This window comes from Pyrus communis, chromosome 9 (genome assembly GCF_041283825.1).
Source record: "Pyrus communis isolate YQ-2024b chromosome 9, ASM4128382v1, whole genome shotgun sequence".
In the NCBI taxonomy this organism is placed as follows: Eukaryota; Viridiplantae; Streptophyta; class Magnoliopsida; order Rosales; family Rosaceae; genus Pyrus; species Pyrus communis.
Window position 1 is genome coordinate 18,974,275 of NC_142573.1, and position 15,353 is coordinate 18,989,627.

General features: G+C 38.6%; 1 non-coding gene and 1 pseudogene across 1 annotated transcript; one reads left to right on the forward strand and one right to left on the reverse strand.

The window, feature by feature from the left end:
• Window positions 1-15,353, reverse strand: part of LOC148694367 (uncharacterized) — a 110,626-nt pseudogene that overhangs the window by 93,061 nt on the left and 2,212 nt on the right.
• Window positions 2,202-2,312, forward strand: LOC148694368 (small nucleolar RNA R71). The gene has a single exon (XR_015967087.1). It is a non-coding gene; the product is annotated as a small nucleolar RNA R71 (small nucleolar RNA).

Genomic DNA, 15,353 nt, shown 5'->3' on the forward strand with positions numbered 1-15,353 from the left:
TCACCGTGATTCCCACCTTCTTAGGCACCACTTGAATGGCACTCACCCACTTGCTATCAGATATGGGATATATGATCCCCACATCTAACAATTTCAACACCTCATTCCTAACAACTTCCTTCATGTGTGGATTGAGCCTTCTTTGTGGTTCACGGCTTGTTTTTGCTCCTTCCTCCAAAAGGATCCTATGCATGCACATGGTAGGGCTTATTCCCTTGATATCTGCAATAGACCAACCAAAAGCTGATTTAAACTCTTTTAACACCCTAATTAGTTTATCTTCTTCAATTGGGGTGAGATCAGAAGCTATGATAACTGGAAGAGTTTCAAATTCAGCTAGATATGCATATTTTAGATGTGGTGGAAGTGGCTTAAGTTCAAGTTTTGGTGCCTTAACAGTGGAAGGAGTTAGATGTGATATTGATGATTCTAAAGGCTCAAAACGAGGTGAAACATTCAAAGGATACAATGCCAATGCTTCCAAGGCAGCTACTTCTTCCATGAGTGCATCTTCTTCATCAAACTCATCTTGAGATTGACTCAAAACAGTTTGTAAGGGTTCATTCGATTGTGCCTGCAAGAACTTAGAGAATACAAGTGAATCAAGCACATCAATGGCATAACAATCAAGAGATGAAGAAGGATGAGCAAGAGATTCAAACACTTTGAATTGAACTGTCTCTCCTAACACTGTCATAGTGAGGAGTCCATTTTGCACATCAATGATGGTCTTGGCTGTGGCCATGAAGGGTCTCCCAAGCAATATTGGCAACTCACGATCATGTATAGGAGCTTCTTCCATGTCCAACACTACAAAATCTGCAGGCAAGATTAGTTTATCAACTTGAACTAGAATATCTTCTACTATACCTCTTGGATATTTAACTGATCTGTCTGCAAGTTGTAATGAAATGGTGGTGGCTTTCAAATCTCCCAAACCTAGTTGAAGGTACACTGAATAAGGCATTAAGTTGATGCTAGCACCCAAATCAAGCATCGCTTTCTCTACTTTCTTGTCCCCTATGGTGATGTTGATAGAGAAACTTCCTGGATCCTTGAGCTTTGGTGGAAGTTTTCTTTGCAAAACTGCACTAACATTCTCAGACACTACTACCTTCTCATGTGGTCCATACTTCCTTTTGTAGCTGTTTAACTCCTTGAAGAACTTCCCATATGCCGGCATGTTCCTAATGACATCAAGCAAAGGTAAGTTAACATTCACTTTGCTCAGTATATCAAAAATCTCCTTAAATGACTTATCCTGCTTGCTCTTGGCAAGTCTTCCAGGGAATGGTATTGGTGGAGTGTATGGTTTCTCGGCCTTGTGAAGATTTGGTGCTTCCAATGAGGAAGTGGCATGGCTCGGTTCCTCAATTGATTTCCCATTGTCTCCTTGAGTGACACCTGCATTCACATGATCATATTCATTAGTAACTTCATTGCCAACTCTATTATCAATAACCTTACCACTTCTAAGTGTAGTGATTGCTTTGGCTTGCTCTTGGTTCCTTTGGAGTATCACGGGTTGGCTTGGAAACTTCCCAACCTCTCTTTGGTTCAAGGCATCTGCAATCTGCCCCAATTGTGTCTCCATTTTGGTTAGGGCTGCTGAATGTTGTTGGAGAGTGCTATTTGTGGAATGTTGGAATTGCAAAGTGTTTTGGGCTAACAACTTAACCGTATCCTCTAGACTAGGGGTAGTGGCAGGTTTTGGTTGGAAATTTTGGATTGGATTGTTGTTCTTCCATGAAAAATTGGGATGATCTCTCCAACTCGGGTTATATGTATTGGAATACATATCATTCCTTGGTCTTTGATTGTAAGAATTCATGAGGTTCACTTGCTCTTGAACATACTCGGGGTAAGCTTCCCTAGATGGACATTGGTGAGTAGGATGGCTTGGTATGTTGCAAATGGCACACACTTCATTTGCTTTTGGCACCATGTTGAGCACGGATTCAAGCTTCCTTTCTAGGTTAGCTACCTGCAATAAAAGCTCATGATTAGAACTTGTTTCATAGACTCCAACTTTCTTACCCCTTAAATCTTTGTGTTGAGCATTAGACCCCAACATCTCATAAATGTTATATGACTCTTGAGCATTCTTTTTCTTCAATGCTCCACCTGCTGCATTATCAACAGTTGATTGACAATTTTGGGTTAGTCCATCATAGAAAATTTGCATTTGTAAGTGAAAAGGTAACCCATGGTGTGGACATTGTATCAAGAGGCCTTTAAAACGCTCCCAACACTCATTGAAAGGTTCACCATCATCTTGTTTGAAGTTGAAGATTTGTCCCCGTAATGTGGCTGTCTTTTGAGTGGAAAAGAACTTCTCCAAGAACTTCTTAGCCACGGCATCCCATGTGGTGAGGGAACCTGGTGTTAGAGTCATCAACCAACTCTTGGCCCTATCTTTCAAGGTGTAAGGAAACACTCTCATCCTCAAATTTGCTTCACTTACTCCCTGCAAAGGTAAACCACTCACAACATTGTAAAACTCTTTAATATGAGCTAAAGGGTCTTCATTAGGTAAGCCATAAAATGAAGGAAACATATGGAAATGTGAAGATTTGAGATCATAGTTTCTAGCTTCTGTGGGCAGCAAGATGCATGAAGGTGAATTTGGTATGATTGGTTGAGCAAAGTCCTCCAAAGCTCGAAGTTCATCTTCGTTGCCCGCCATCTCTTCCTCTCTTGCCCAATCAAATTGCTCAGATTCTTTACTTGTTGAACTAGGTGAATTCCCTTCCTCTTCCTCACGGATTAGGGATGAACTTGATGGCACAAAGTTGTCCAAAGTGTGGCCCTTCAACCGTTCAATTCTTTGGCCTAACTCAACAAGTCTATTTGACATATACTACCTGAAACAAAGTAACACAAATTTGAATGAAAATCAAGAATCTGCTTATAATGAAAAGAACAAAGTTTAACTAGCAAACAACAATGAAATGAACAAAAATAAACTTAAAAACGTTTGAAAAGATTCAAGGGATGTGGAACTAAACGCTTAGAACACTTAAACAATCCTAAAACCCAAAACAGCAACTAGAAGACTCAAAATCGCCTAAAAACCACTTTTTGGGCAGTTTTGAGCACCTACACTAATTTGGACGAAATTGGATGGAAACTTGAATCAAAACACTTATAAACACAAATCAAAACACTTTCTAACTAATTTGGACAAAACAAAGACTCAAAGGACTCAAAACAGATTCACAAAACTCAAAACAAGCTAAAAACTCTCAAAACTGCCTAAAAACACAAACTGGGCAGTTTTGACACTAAACTCAATTTTGGACGAAAATTAGGTTTGAGCTTGACTCCAAATGCTTCAAAACACAAGATAAGACAGATTCTAAGCTTAAGACTTAACAAACTATGGGGAGAAATTGTATTTGGACGAAATGCAATTAAATGGACAGATTATAACAAACACAGATTGTAAAGCAAGTTGATGTAAACCAATGGATAATGGAATGGCTAAATGATTCTTTTCCATATATGAAATGTATGCAACTTAAATCAACTTCCAATTATCAATTTGCCAAGTTATGAACCTAGACACTAATCAAAATAGCAAACAAGCAAACAAGCAATTACAAGGGACTGAAATCAGTCCCCGGCAACGGCGCCATTTTTGTTGATGTATTATTTCCTTCCTAATGCTAGAATATATTTAGTATAATGGCATAAGTAAGGGTGTCGAATCCACAGGGACTAATTGGACCTTTGTAACTACTTGTTTGCAAGAAATCTAAGAAATAAATCAAACTAGTCTAAATAGGCAGATTTGAATCAAACTAATCAAACTATGCAGATTTTGTTGTTTTAACTTGAAAGCATAAGAGAATGAAATAAACACAAATCAATGAATCAACAACCAATATAATAGGATAGTATCAATGGAAATGAAACTAGGGATTCGATTTCACCATTGCTCAATTAAATCCATGTTTGTCAAGTTAGTTTATACTCATTCATCTACCTATTTCTTGAGTTTGTTTCACTTAGATATGATCAGCCATATGATGTGTGGATTTGATCAAATGTCTCTAATCGTGAACCTAATTGTGATGTGCAACTTTGGTTCATGATTAGAGATTATGTAATGTACAAGAAACTTTCATAAAACCAAAGGGAGTAACTCGGCAGGATGTGTGCTAAACACTCCCTTCATTCATTCACATATCTACCAAGGTTATGCATGATGTGTGCTTTAATCTTGGCTACACAACTTAGTGATTAATTCAAAGGATGATCAAACATTAAAATCAACATACTAAGTCACCATTAAAACAGAAAATGAAACAAGAAATAGATGGACAAAATGAGCATTCTAACTTAATTACATGGCAAACTTTGCAAGGTTACATCGAATCCCTAGAGGAGGATTAGTTACAATTCATGTTTACACAAGATTTAACATAAACATACACAACATGAATGAACATAGAATGAAGTAGAAGGAACCCTTGAAGCAAAACTGATGTTGAATTCCTTGAAGAGTGCCTTCGGTGTTGGAGCTCCCAAATGTGATTGTAAATGAGGGTGGAGAAACTAATGTCGAATGGTTTCTGTGAGTGGTGCATAAATGGAGAGAAATGGACAGTTTCTGTGAAAGTGTGAGAGTGTCGAATGCAATGGAATGGAGAGGGGGAATGAGAGTGAATGATGGACAGAAATTGGAGCAAAATGGTGTATGTAATGGAATGGATCCGAGATGGAGATTAGTGAGTGTTATGGACAGAAAATGGAGTGTAATAGGCTGTGTGTGATCCCCCCTGATCTCAGTCCGAAAATCCCTAAGTCTTGGTGCATTTCTGAATGAGTCTAATGATGGGGAGACAATCAGATTGGATCTTGGCTTTGTTTAACTCAGATGGCAGTGCATAAGTGATGGAATGATTGTGTTTCTGAGATAGTGGACGCATGGCATGGACAAGATCTGCAAGGATGTGTTTTGTTTAATCAAAATGCATGTGCAAAGTCTGCCACAAGGGAGTGGAACCTGCAAAGGTCAATTGGAGCACCAGAAAATGTTTATACAAGTCTAAAAATGGGAAGAACACACGGCATGGACAAAGGAATGGGTTGGATTTCTGAAATGATGGCATGAAATGGAATTTCTGGAATAAAGGATGCAAGGAATTACTTGTTTAATCACAATGCATGTGAATTTCTGTAAAGATGAATGCAAAAGGGAAATGGAATTGCATGTGAGTTCGGCAAAGTGTTTGAACATGCATGTGAATGCATGTTTTGGTGTAAATATTGCTGAATGGTTTAAGTAATGGGAGTTGGACAAAGCAAGGGAATACACGGCACAAGGTTGTGACATGCATGTGAATGCATGTTTTGATGTTTTAGAGGTGCATAATCTGATTTGGAACCAAATGGGAGTGCACGGGCAGGTTGTGGACATGCATGTGATTGCATGTTTTTGCCTTGTTTAGAACCACCCAAAGTGACTCCAATGCATCACTTTCTGTTTAGAACCATCCAATGTGGTCGAATTGCACCACATTTCATCATTTGCCTTCCGATTGATATTATTACACACTTGGCTGCACACTAACACAAAACAATGTAAAACGCAACTAGTTTACTCCAAAACAATCACAAAGATGCCAAATAAAGAAGATATAAATGCATGCAAAATGTGACTTAACATATGTGTGTGAAAATGGAAAGAATCCAGAACAGTTTCTGTGAAAGGGGGAGAATGTCGAATGCAATGGAATGGAGAGGAAGAATTAGTCGTCCCTTTTGAATTTCTGAATGTGGTTAATGATGGGAAGACAATAGGAATGCATGTGAAAGCTGACAACATGCATGTGAAAGGAAAACTGAAAAGGTGTAAGAATGCACGGCCTAGACAAGAAGGAGCTGGAATCGCATCAAATGGTGGGATGAATGGATTTCTGGAGTGATGGATGCAAAGTATGGACATGATCTGCAGGTATGTGGTTATTTAATCCAAGATACATGTGCAACATCTGCCACAAGGGAGTGGACAATCTGAAACTGGTTATAATAATCTGGAAATGGGAATGGAAGTGCACGGGATGGACATGAATGAGTTGGAAATGCATGGCCTGGACAAGATCTGCAAGTATGTGTTAATGTATTCAAAGAAGCATGTGCCCTTGCTTCAACAAGTGAGTGGAACCTGCAAAGGTGAATTGGCCATTTGAAATTGTTTGTACAAATCTGGAAAGGAGAAGAAAGCACACGCATGGACAAAGGGGACTAGAATCACATGGAATGATGGGATGAAATGGATTTCTGAAATGATGGCTGAAAGGAGTGGAATGCACGGTCAGGTTGTGGACATGCATGTGAATGCATGTTTTGATGTTTTAGAAGTGCATAATCTGACTTGGAATCACATGGAAGTGCACGGCCAGGTTATGAATCATGCATGTGAATGCATGTTTTGGTGTTGTTTAGAATCACCCAATATGGCCGAATTGCACCACTTAACACTTCCACATCATTTCCTGAAATTCCAGCAGTCCAAAAGTTTCCTAGGATCTTCATTTGGACTTCAATTTAACTCCCTAGAATCCTCTCCACGTTTGGAATAATGCTCAGCTACCAAAAGGCATGATTTTTACTTCATTTTCCTTCCCTTTGATCCAAATACACACTTGACTGCACACTAACACCAAATAATGTAAAATGCAACTAGTTCAATCCAAAAACATCCCAAAGACGCCAAATAAGGAATATATAAATGCATGCAAAATGAGACTTATCACTAACTTGGCTCAAAACTCTTGAAAACACAATCTAAACCATATTCTAACTAGTTAGACACTCTAGAATAAATGGGGATTTGGTTTTGGACGAAAATAAAACAACCAAAGCAAGAAGTTTAACTAGGCAGATTTTGCACGAAATTGGTAGAATTAAGTGGATGGTAGGCTAGCTAGGAGGTCTTTCTCCACACATGGCATACTTGCATACAAAACAATCTCCAGTTGCTTATTCAATGAATCATGAACCTCAACAACCCAAGTTAATTAGGTACGCTTAAATTAACTCTCAGATTTTCCTTAGGTCATTGAGTTGAATGGAATTAGCGCATTGCAATCAAATTATTCCTCAAAAGTTCTCTACATGAAAGCGCATAATAGGGAAGCAATCAAAGATCATTAATTTCTATGAAAATCATAAGTGTTGACGAGGCATTCGTAACTATGAAAGCGCATGATACTTATGCCACAAATTTACTTAACATGATTGTGACTAACAACCTTAACTACTCATGAATATAAGTTCCCAACGATTAGGTGAAGTTTCCTTATACCCTAGCATCAGATTTATGCATGCAAATTAAGTGTGCACTCTCAATTCATATACACAAACAAGTTTTAATTCAAATAGATAAGTAAATTTAATTCACCATTCATGAAATCACAACTGGAAGTAATCAAATCATAATGCAAATATAGCCATGGTTTCGAAATTCCCCCTAGCCAAAAGGGGATTAGTTCCTTATACTCGCAAAGCAAAGATTCTTGAAATTAAACATTGAAAACACAAGAAAGATTACACCTAAATGTTTCAGCAATTCTAGGTTGAATGGCATGCACGGCTGGGCTTCCCTTCCTCTTCCTTGCTGCGGCACAAGTTGTGGGTGGTGGTTTTGGGGGTTTTGAATGGTGTGTTCTTGTTTAGGATGATGAATGAGGGCTGATTATGGCGGTAGGGTGCGGCAGGTTGTGTATGGAGGTGTATGGAGTGGATGAAGGATGAAGAATGGAGGCTAGAGTGTTGCGGCACAAGTTTCTGAATAGCATAAGGGGGTGTTACGAAATTGTGGCTGAAATTATGTTTATATAGTCCTAGGGTTAATTAGATTAGGGTTACACTTAGCAGATTTAGTGGATTAGGGCCCTATGGTTCAGCAATAGGTGATTAAATGCACTTAGGAGGGAGTTTGGCCCACTTAGTTTCATAAAAGGATTTGTGTAACCCAAATCCATAAGGAATGAGGCCCTAAAAATCAGATTCAATCAGGGATAGGCCCTAGAGGGTGCGGCACATATTGGAGGGAATGAGGGAATGGCTTGCAAAGCAAGGCAAGGCCTTCTAGAAGGGAATAGGTGCCACCTTTGTAGGGTTTCTAGAAAGAATGAGCTTTGTGGCTGATTTGGGGCTTCTAGAAGAGAATGCATCTAGAAATAGGTTCTAGAAATATCTATTTAGGTCCCCTTGCAACTAGGATTAAGGCATGATAAGGTTAGGATAGGATAAGACAAGATAAGGTTTTGGATAAGGTTTCCTCTTTTGAACTAATTCCTTATCCACTTTGTCTTGAGTTTAGTTCCTTCATCTTCTCATCAGATTTCTTGCCTTTTGAACTCCAAATTCGTCCATCCATGTTTGCCCATATACAAGTTATCCATTTAGTGCCCAAAATTGCTCCAAAATGCACCAAAGTGCACTTTCTTGGTACTTTAACCCTTTGGACGTACAAACACACGAAATTGAGTTGAAATACGACATTAACTAAGAAATAGTAGCACAAATGCACAAGAATAAGCTAGCTAAGTCGCCTAAATAAGCTCCTATCATGGACCACCTCCTTGTTTGAAATCCTCTTCCTTGTTATGCAAAGCTCTTTTAAAAATTTGGCGTACTTAGGAACTTGCTTGATTGCATCAAGGAGCGGGATATTGACTTGAACTTTCCTAAAGGTTTCCAAAATGTCCTTTTCATTCTCCTCCTTCTTTGATTGCCTAAACCTACTAGGAAAGGGCACATTTAGTGGAATAGAACTAGAAAAATTCGCTTTTGGACTTACCTTGGTGGTGTGGGAAGGTTTTGGGCCAATAGGAGGTTGTGACGAGGTTTGTTCCACCCTTGCCATGGCTTTGTCCAATTCCTCCTCTTCGAGCAGCAGCTTTTCGTCCTCTTTTTGACTTGATTTGGTTGGTTTGGGGCTAGTTCCAACTTCCTTGCCACTTCTCAAGGTGATAGCCTTGGCGGTTTCAAAACACCCTTTTGGATTAACAATGGTCGAGCTAGGTAGTTTGCCTTCTTCTCTAAAATGCCCCATGAACTCTGCCATCTGCCCAATTTGTTTCTTCACTTCCCTCATCTCTTTGGCTTGATTTTATAATCCCTGAGTCAAAGAGGATAGTATTTGAAGCATTTTATCATTGTCCAAAGACGAACCTGAATTTAATTGGGCAGATTGTGGTAGAAGTTGTGGTGGTACGTATGGCCTTTGATAGAGCCCAGGAGGTGGCTGTCTATATCCTCCTTGTTGTTGAGGTTGTTGAGGCTCCCTCCACTTGAAGTTTGGATGATCTCTCCAACCCGGATTGTATATATTTGAGTATGGATCATTCCTTTGCTGATTTTGGCCTTGATAACCTATGGCATTGGCACTTTCCCATCCTCCATTCTCTATCAATTGAGGACATTGATCATTGAGATGCCCTTGCATGGAGCACACTCCACATATGGCCGCACCTGGCACCTTGGATCCATCAACAACCTAAGACATAAGCATAGTGAGGTTAGCTAATTGAGATTGAATTTTAGAAATTGCACTTACCTCATTCACTTGTTGTTGCCGTGGGGTATATCTTTGTCCAACACCTTTATATTGTTGTGCATTCAATGCTTGGTTTGCAATTAAGACCTTGGCAGCCACCGATATTTTGTCAACCAAAGCACCTCCCGCTGAAGCATCTAGCATTTGCCTCTCAACCAAAGCAACTCTTTTTGCCTCTCAATTTGAATTCAATGCCTCTCAATTTACTTAACATGATTGTGACTAACAACCTTTACTATTTATGAATATAAGTTCCCAACGATTAGGTGAAGTTTCCTTATATCCTAGCATCAAATTTATGCATGCAATTTAAGTGTGCACTCTCAACCCACATACACAAACAAGTTTTAATTCAAATAGATAAGTAAATTGAATTCACCATTCATGAAATCACAACTGGAAGTAATCAAATCATAATGCAAATATAGCCATGGTTTCGAAATTCCCCCTAGCCAAAAGGGGATTAGTTCCTCATACTCACAAAGCAAAGATTCTTGAAATTAAACATTGAAAAAAACACAAGAAAGATTACACCTAAAACGTTCCAGCAATTCCAAGTCGAATGGCATGCACTGCTAGGGCTCTCCTCCTTCTTCCTTGCTGCGGCACAAGATGTGGGTGGTGGTTTTGGGGGTTATGAATGATGTATTCTTGCTTGGGATGATGAATGATGGCTGATTATGGTGGTAGAGTGCGGCAGGTTGTATGTGGAGGTGTATGGAGTGAATGAATGATGGAGAATGGAGGCTAGGGCTTGCGGCAAGGATTTTCTGAATGGCATAAGGGGTTCCTACGAATTTGTGGCTGAAAATATGTTTATATAGTCCTAGGGTTAATTAGATTAGGGTTACACTTAGCAGATTTATTGGATTAGAGCCCTAGGGTTCGGCACAAGTGAGTTAAATCCACTTAGGAGAGGGTTTGGCCCAATTAGTTTCATAAAAGGATTTGTGTAACCCAAATCCACAAGGAATGAGGCCCTATAAATCAGAATCCAAAAGGAAAAAGGTTTAGGAAATTCGTCCAAAATTGGGCCTTCTAGAAACTAGGTGTTTTGTGGCTGATTTTTGGTTTTCTCGAAGAGATAAAAGGGGGAAGGGTGCAGCACCCTTTTAGGGTTAGATAAGGCTTCTAGAAATCATGTTTTTAGGTCCACTTGCAGCTAGGATTAAGGTGGAACAAGATTAGGTTAGGATAGGATAAAATAAGATAAGGTTTTGGATAATGTTTCCTCTTTTGAGCTAATTCGTTATCCACTTTGTCTTGAGTTTAATTTCTTCATCTTCTTGTCAGATTTCTAGCCTTTTGAACTCCAAATTCGTCCATCCATATACAAGCTATCTACTTAGTGCCCAAAATTGCTCCAAAATGCACCAAAATGCACTTTCTTGGTACTTTAACCCTTTGGACCTACAAACACACGAAAATGACTTGAAATACTACATTAACTAAGAAATAGTAACACAAATGCACAAGAATAAGCTAGCTAAGTCGCCTAAATATGCTTCTATCAATTATCCTTACCTAGCCTAGAATAGGACTATCCATACCCTTGTTCTTAAAGGATAGTGAAGCATGACTTAGTGGGGGAAGGTTTTTTGTTGGAATTCTATGAGGTTGTACGTTTAGTGTGCCAAAGAAAGAAAAAGGCACCTGAAAAAAAAAAAACAAAAACGTGAAGAAAAAAAGAAAAAGAAGAAAAAGTTGAAAAAGAAAGAAAAAGAGTTGAGAAATAAGTGAGAATGAACTCACAAGTATTGGTTGTTGAAGAAAGGGTCCAAAAGTTTGAATCTAGCCCTAAGTGTTGTGTGAATCTCCCATGGGTGTTTAAAGTTGATTTCTACATTCAAAAGTGAATTCTAAGTGTCTACTTCATTACTTTGCTTACTATTGCTTTAAGAACTTTTGTTTATCTTACCTTTCTTTGTTTGCCAATACCTTAGCCCCGTTACAACCCTTAGACTTCTATCTTGATTGTTATGTGTTTCAATATATGGAGTTTAAAACTGGTATGAGCATATGGTATCCTTGGTTCTCGTGTCTAAGTAGTGGCATTCCGTTCATGAGATCATATACGTATTAATAGTTCCAGAAGGTGCCTTCTTTGATTATACATATGTGAGTGCTAATCTGCATATTTACATCAATTTTCTCACATATACTACATTAACTAAGAAATAACAACACAAATGCACAAGAACTAGCTAACTAAGTTGCACAAATATGCTCCTATCAAATTCCCCCACACTTAGCTTTTGCTAGTCCTCGAGCAAAACAAACAAACGAAAGAAACAACACATACAATCTAAACCTTCCAACGTTTGCCTCAGGGATTTCCAATGAAACATAACATGTCAAAGATCACCACTCACATAGATTTAAGCAATCCTTACCCTCGAGCATACTTAATCATAGTCACCATTCCCTAGCTCACATTTAATCAATTAAAACAACATTTTGAATGTAGTAACATGCCTTAGAGAATTCCCTCAATTCCTCACCGGATATACTCTCTATTTTCACTCAGATTTTCTGACTACACTCCCTACACTAGGTATATGTGAGAAGATTGATGTAAACATGTAGACGAGCCACTCACATATGTATAATGAAAGAAAGCACTTTCTGGAATTATTAACATGTATATATATGATCTCATGAATGGAATGCTACTACTTAGACGCGAGAACTAGGGATACCATATGCTCAAACCAATTTTAAACTCCACATATTGAAACACATAACAATCAAGATAGAAGTCAAAGGGTTGTAACGGGGCTAGGTTATTGGCTAACAAAGACAGGTAAGAGCAAACAAACGTTCTTAAAGCAATAGTGAGCAAAGTAATGAATTAGGCACTTAGAATTCACCTTAGAATGCAGAAAACTACCTTTGAAACACAAGGGAAGATCCATGCAACACCTAGGGTCAGATTCAACTTTTGGACCCTTTCTTCAACAATCAATACATGTGAGTTCATTCTCACTTATTTGCAACTCTTTTTCTTTCTTTTCTATACATATTTCTTTTTTTTTTTTCTTTTTTTTTTTTTTTTTTTTTATCTTTTCTTTATCTTTTCTGTCCGTGCCGTTTTTAAGACTTTGGCACCCACACACACACAAAATTCCCTTCCCCTACACTTGTTTTCTGCAATAATGTCACTCAAAAGGAATTCCTTCTAAGTCATGCTCCACTATACTTCAAGAACAAGGGTATGGAAAGTCCTATTCTAGGCTAGGTAAGGGTGATGTGGTTAACAAAGAAAATAGGCTAAACAAGGTTCAACGGGGTTTAAACCTACAATACAAATGACAAGGGTGGATTCGGCTATTCGGCTATGATGGTGACTACTACACAACTTCATCTTGTTATTTGTTATTTGTTATGCTAATCAATTTCATGCTTTGAATGAAACGGGTATGAGTTCTAGTATTTGGAACTATAGTGATGAAACGCATTCTAAGTAGCAACCAAGCAAAGAATAATGATATCATGCAATGACTTTAGAAAACAAGAAATCACAGATTTATAACTCTCCAAAGAACGTTTAGGCTCAAGTCTCTCAGGGATGTAGCATTAGTTGAGTTTCTTCCTTCAAGCATGTTACAAAAACTGATTTTATCCTTTGTGATTACATGTGAATTTGTAAACTATAACTACAACCAAGCATAAACCAAAGAAGTAAATCAAACTTCCATCCATGTTTGTAGCTCTCTTTAACAGTCATGCATTAAAAACCAAATCCTCATCATTGTGTTGGAAGGTACCCTATGACACAAACAAACACACAAAAACAACTCTTTTTGGCTTTTTCAAAGCACTTTTTTCAATTTTTTTCAAATTTTCGAATTTTTACTTCAAAACACACCAAAACAGCTCAAAATGCACTAAAAACACTTAAAAACAGTGAGAAACAACATTAGAAGTGATAGGTGATAGAATCCCATGAACTTGCATAAAAACACTTGTTTACCCCCCCCCACACTTAAATCAAACATTGTCCTCAATGTTTCACACAAAGACTCACACAAAAGCAAACAAATAACAAACAACTAAGCATGATAAAATAAAACAGCAAGGAGAAGGGTTTAGAAATGCAAATCTGGGTTTGGAGTGGACGTTCTATCTTCGCCTTGTTGAATGCATGGGTTGCCTCCTAAGAAGCGCTTGCTTTAACGTCTTCCAGCCGGACGATACCTCCATTTAATCTTCAATAAGGGTCACGACATGGAGGGGTATGTCCTCCACGGCATGCTTCTCAAAATGCTCATAGTATGGATCAATGAATGGGAAGGGATAGTGATCCTCCCTGATTGTGGTGTTTTGGTTCCTAAAGTCCATGTAAATGCTCCCATCACCTTGAAATCGATTGGGTACCTGCACCAAAGAAGGTAACAACCTATTAGTTGAAATGGGAATTGGAATTGGGGTTGGAGACTTACAAACATATTGTGATGGAGGCTCAAAAGTGGCAGCCCTATCAACAATGTCACTATGGCTACTCTCGGCCAGATTGGGTAGTTTTAGGGCAACAACTCCAATTCCCTCTTCAGTGGTGGTTCTTGATGCATCCTTCTTGATAGGTGTGGATTGTTCCTGCCCTATATCCTTATGCACATCAATGGAAAAACAAGAACGAACATCATTAGGCTTCTTAATAGAGTCATAAACATTGAATTTAATTATATCACCACCAAACCCCATTGTTAATACTCCCTTGACCACATCAATATTTGTTTGAGCTGTTTTCATGAATGGTCTTCCAAGTAGGAGTGGCAAGGGTGGAGAATGAACTGAGTCTTCCATTTCAAGCACGTAGAAATCCGCCGAAAAGATTAAATGATTGACCTGCACTAAATCATCTTCCAAAACACCCTTTGGATAGGCTAATCTATCGGCCAATTGAACAATCACACCATCATTTTTTAACTCACCTAGGTTCATAGATGCATAAATTGAGTAAGGCATGACATTAATAGATGCACCTAAGTCTAGCATGGCATGTTCAAAACGATTATTGCGAATAACACAAGGAATTGTAAAACTACCCGGATCTTTGCATTTAGGGGGCATTTTACGTTGTAGGATGGTTGAGACATTTTCACTTACCTTGACAACCTCCTTGTTTGAAATTCTCTTCCTAGTGGTGCAAAGTTCTTTTAAAAACTTGGCATACGTGGGAACTTGCTTAATTGCATCCAAAAGTGGTATATTGACTTGTACTTTTCTAAATGTCTCCAGAATGTCCTTTTCAGCCTCCTCCTTCTTCGATTGCATGAATCTACGAGGAAAGGGTACATTTGGGGGAATAACTTTAGAAATAATCGAATTTGGAACCTCCTTACCTTTGGAAGACGAATGGCTTGTTTGGGTGGTTGCGGCATAGGTGGTGCTACCCTTGCCGTGGCTTGCTCTTGTTCCTCCTCCTCGAATATTGTGAGGCTGTTCCAACTTCCTTTCCATTTTGCAACATGATTGCTTTGGCAGATTTGAATCCTCCTTTTGGGTTGACAACGGTTGAACTAGGCAACTTGCCTTGTTCTCTGAATTGGCCCATGAACTCCGTAATCTGCCCTACTGATAGGAGCATATTTAGGCGACTTAGTTGGCTTGTTTTCTTACATTTATGTTGTTAGTTCATAGTTATTTTAGTAGTTTAAGCTATTTTCGTGTGTTTTTAGGTTCATATGGCTAAGGAAGCAAAAAGGTGCATTTTGGAGCAAAATTGGGCTTGGAATGGATAGCTTATGCTTGGAGCAAAAGGAATGGACGAAATTGA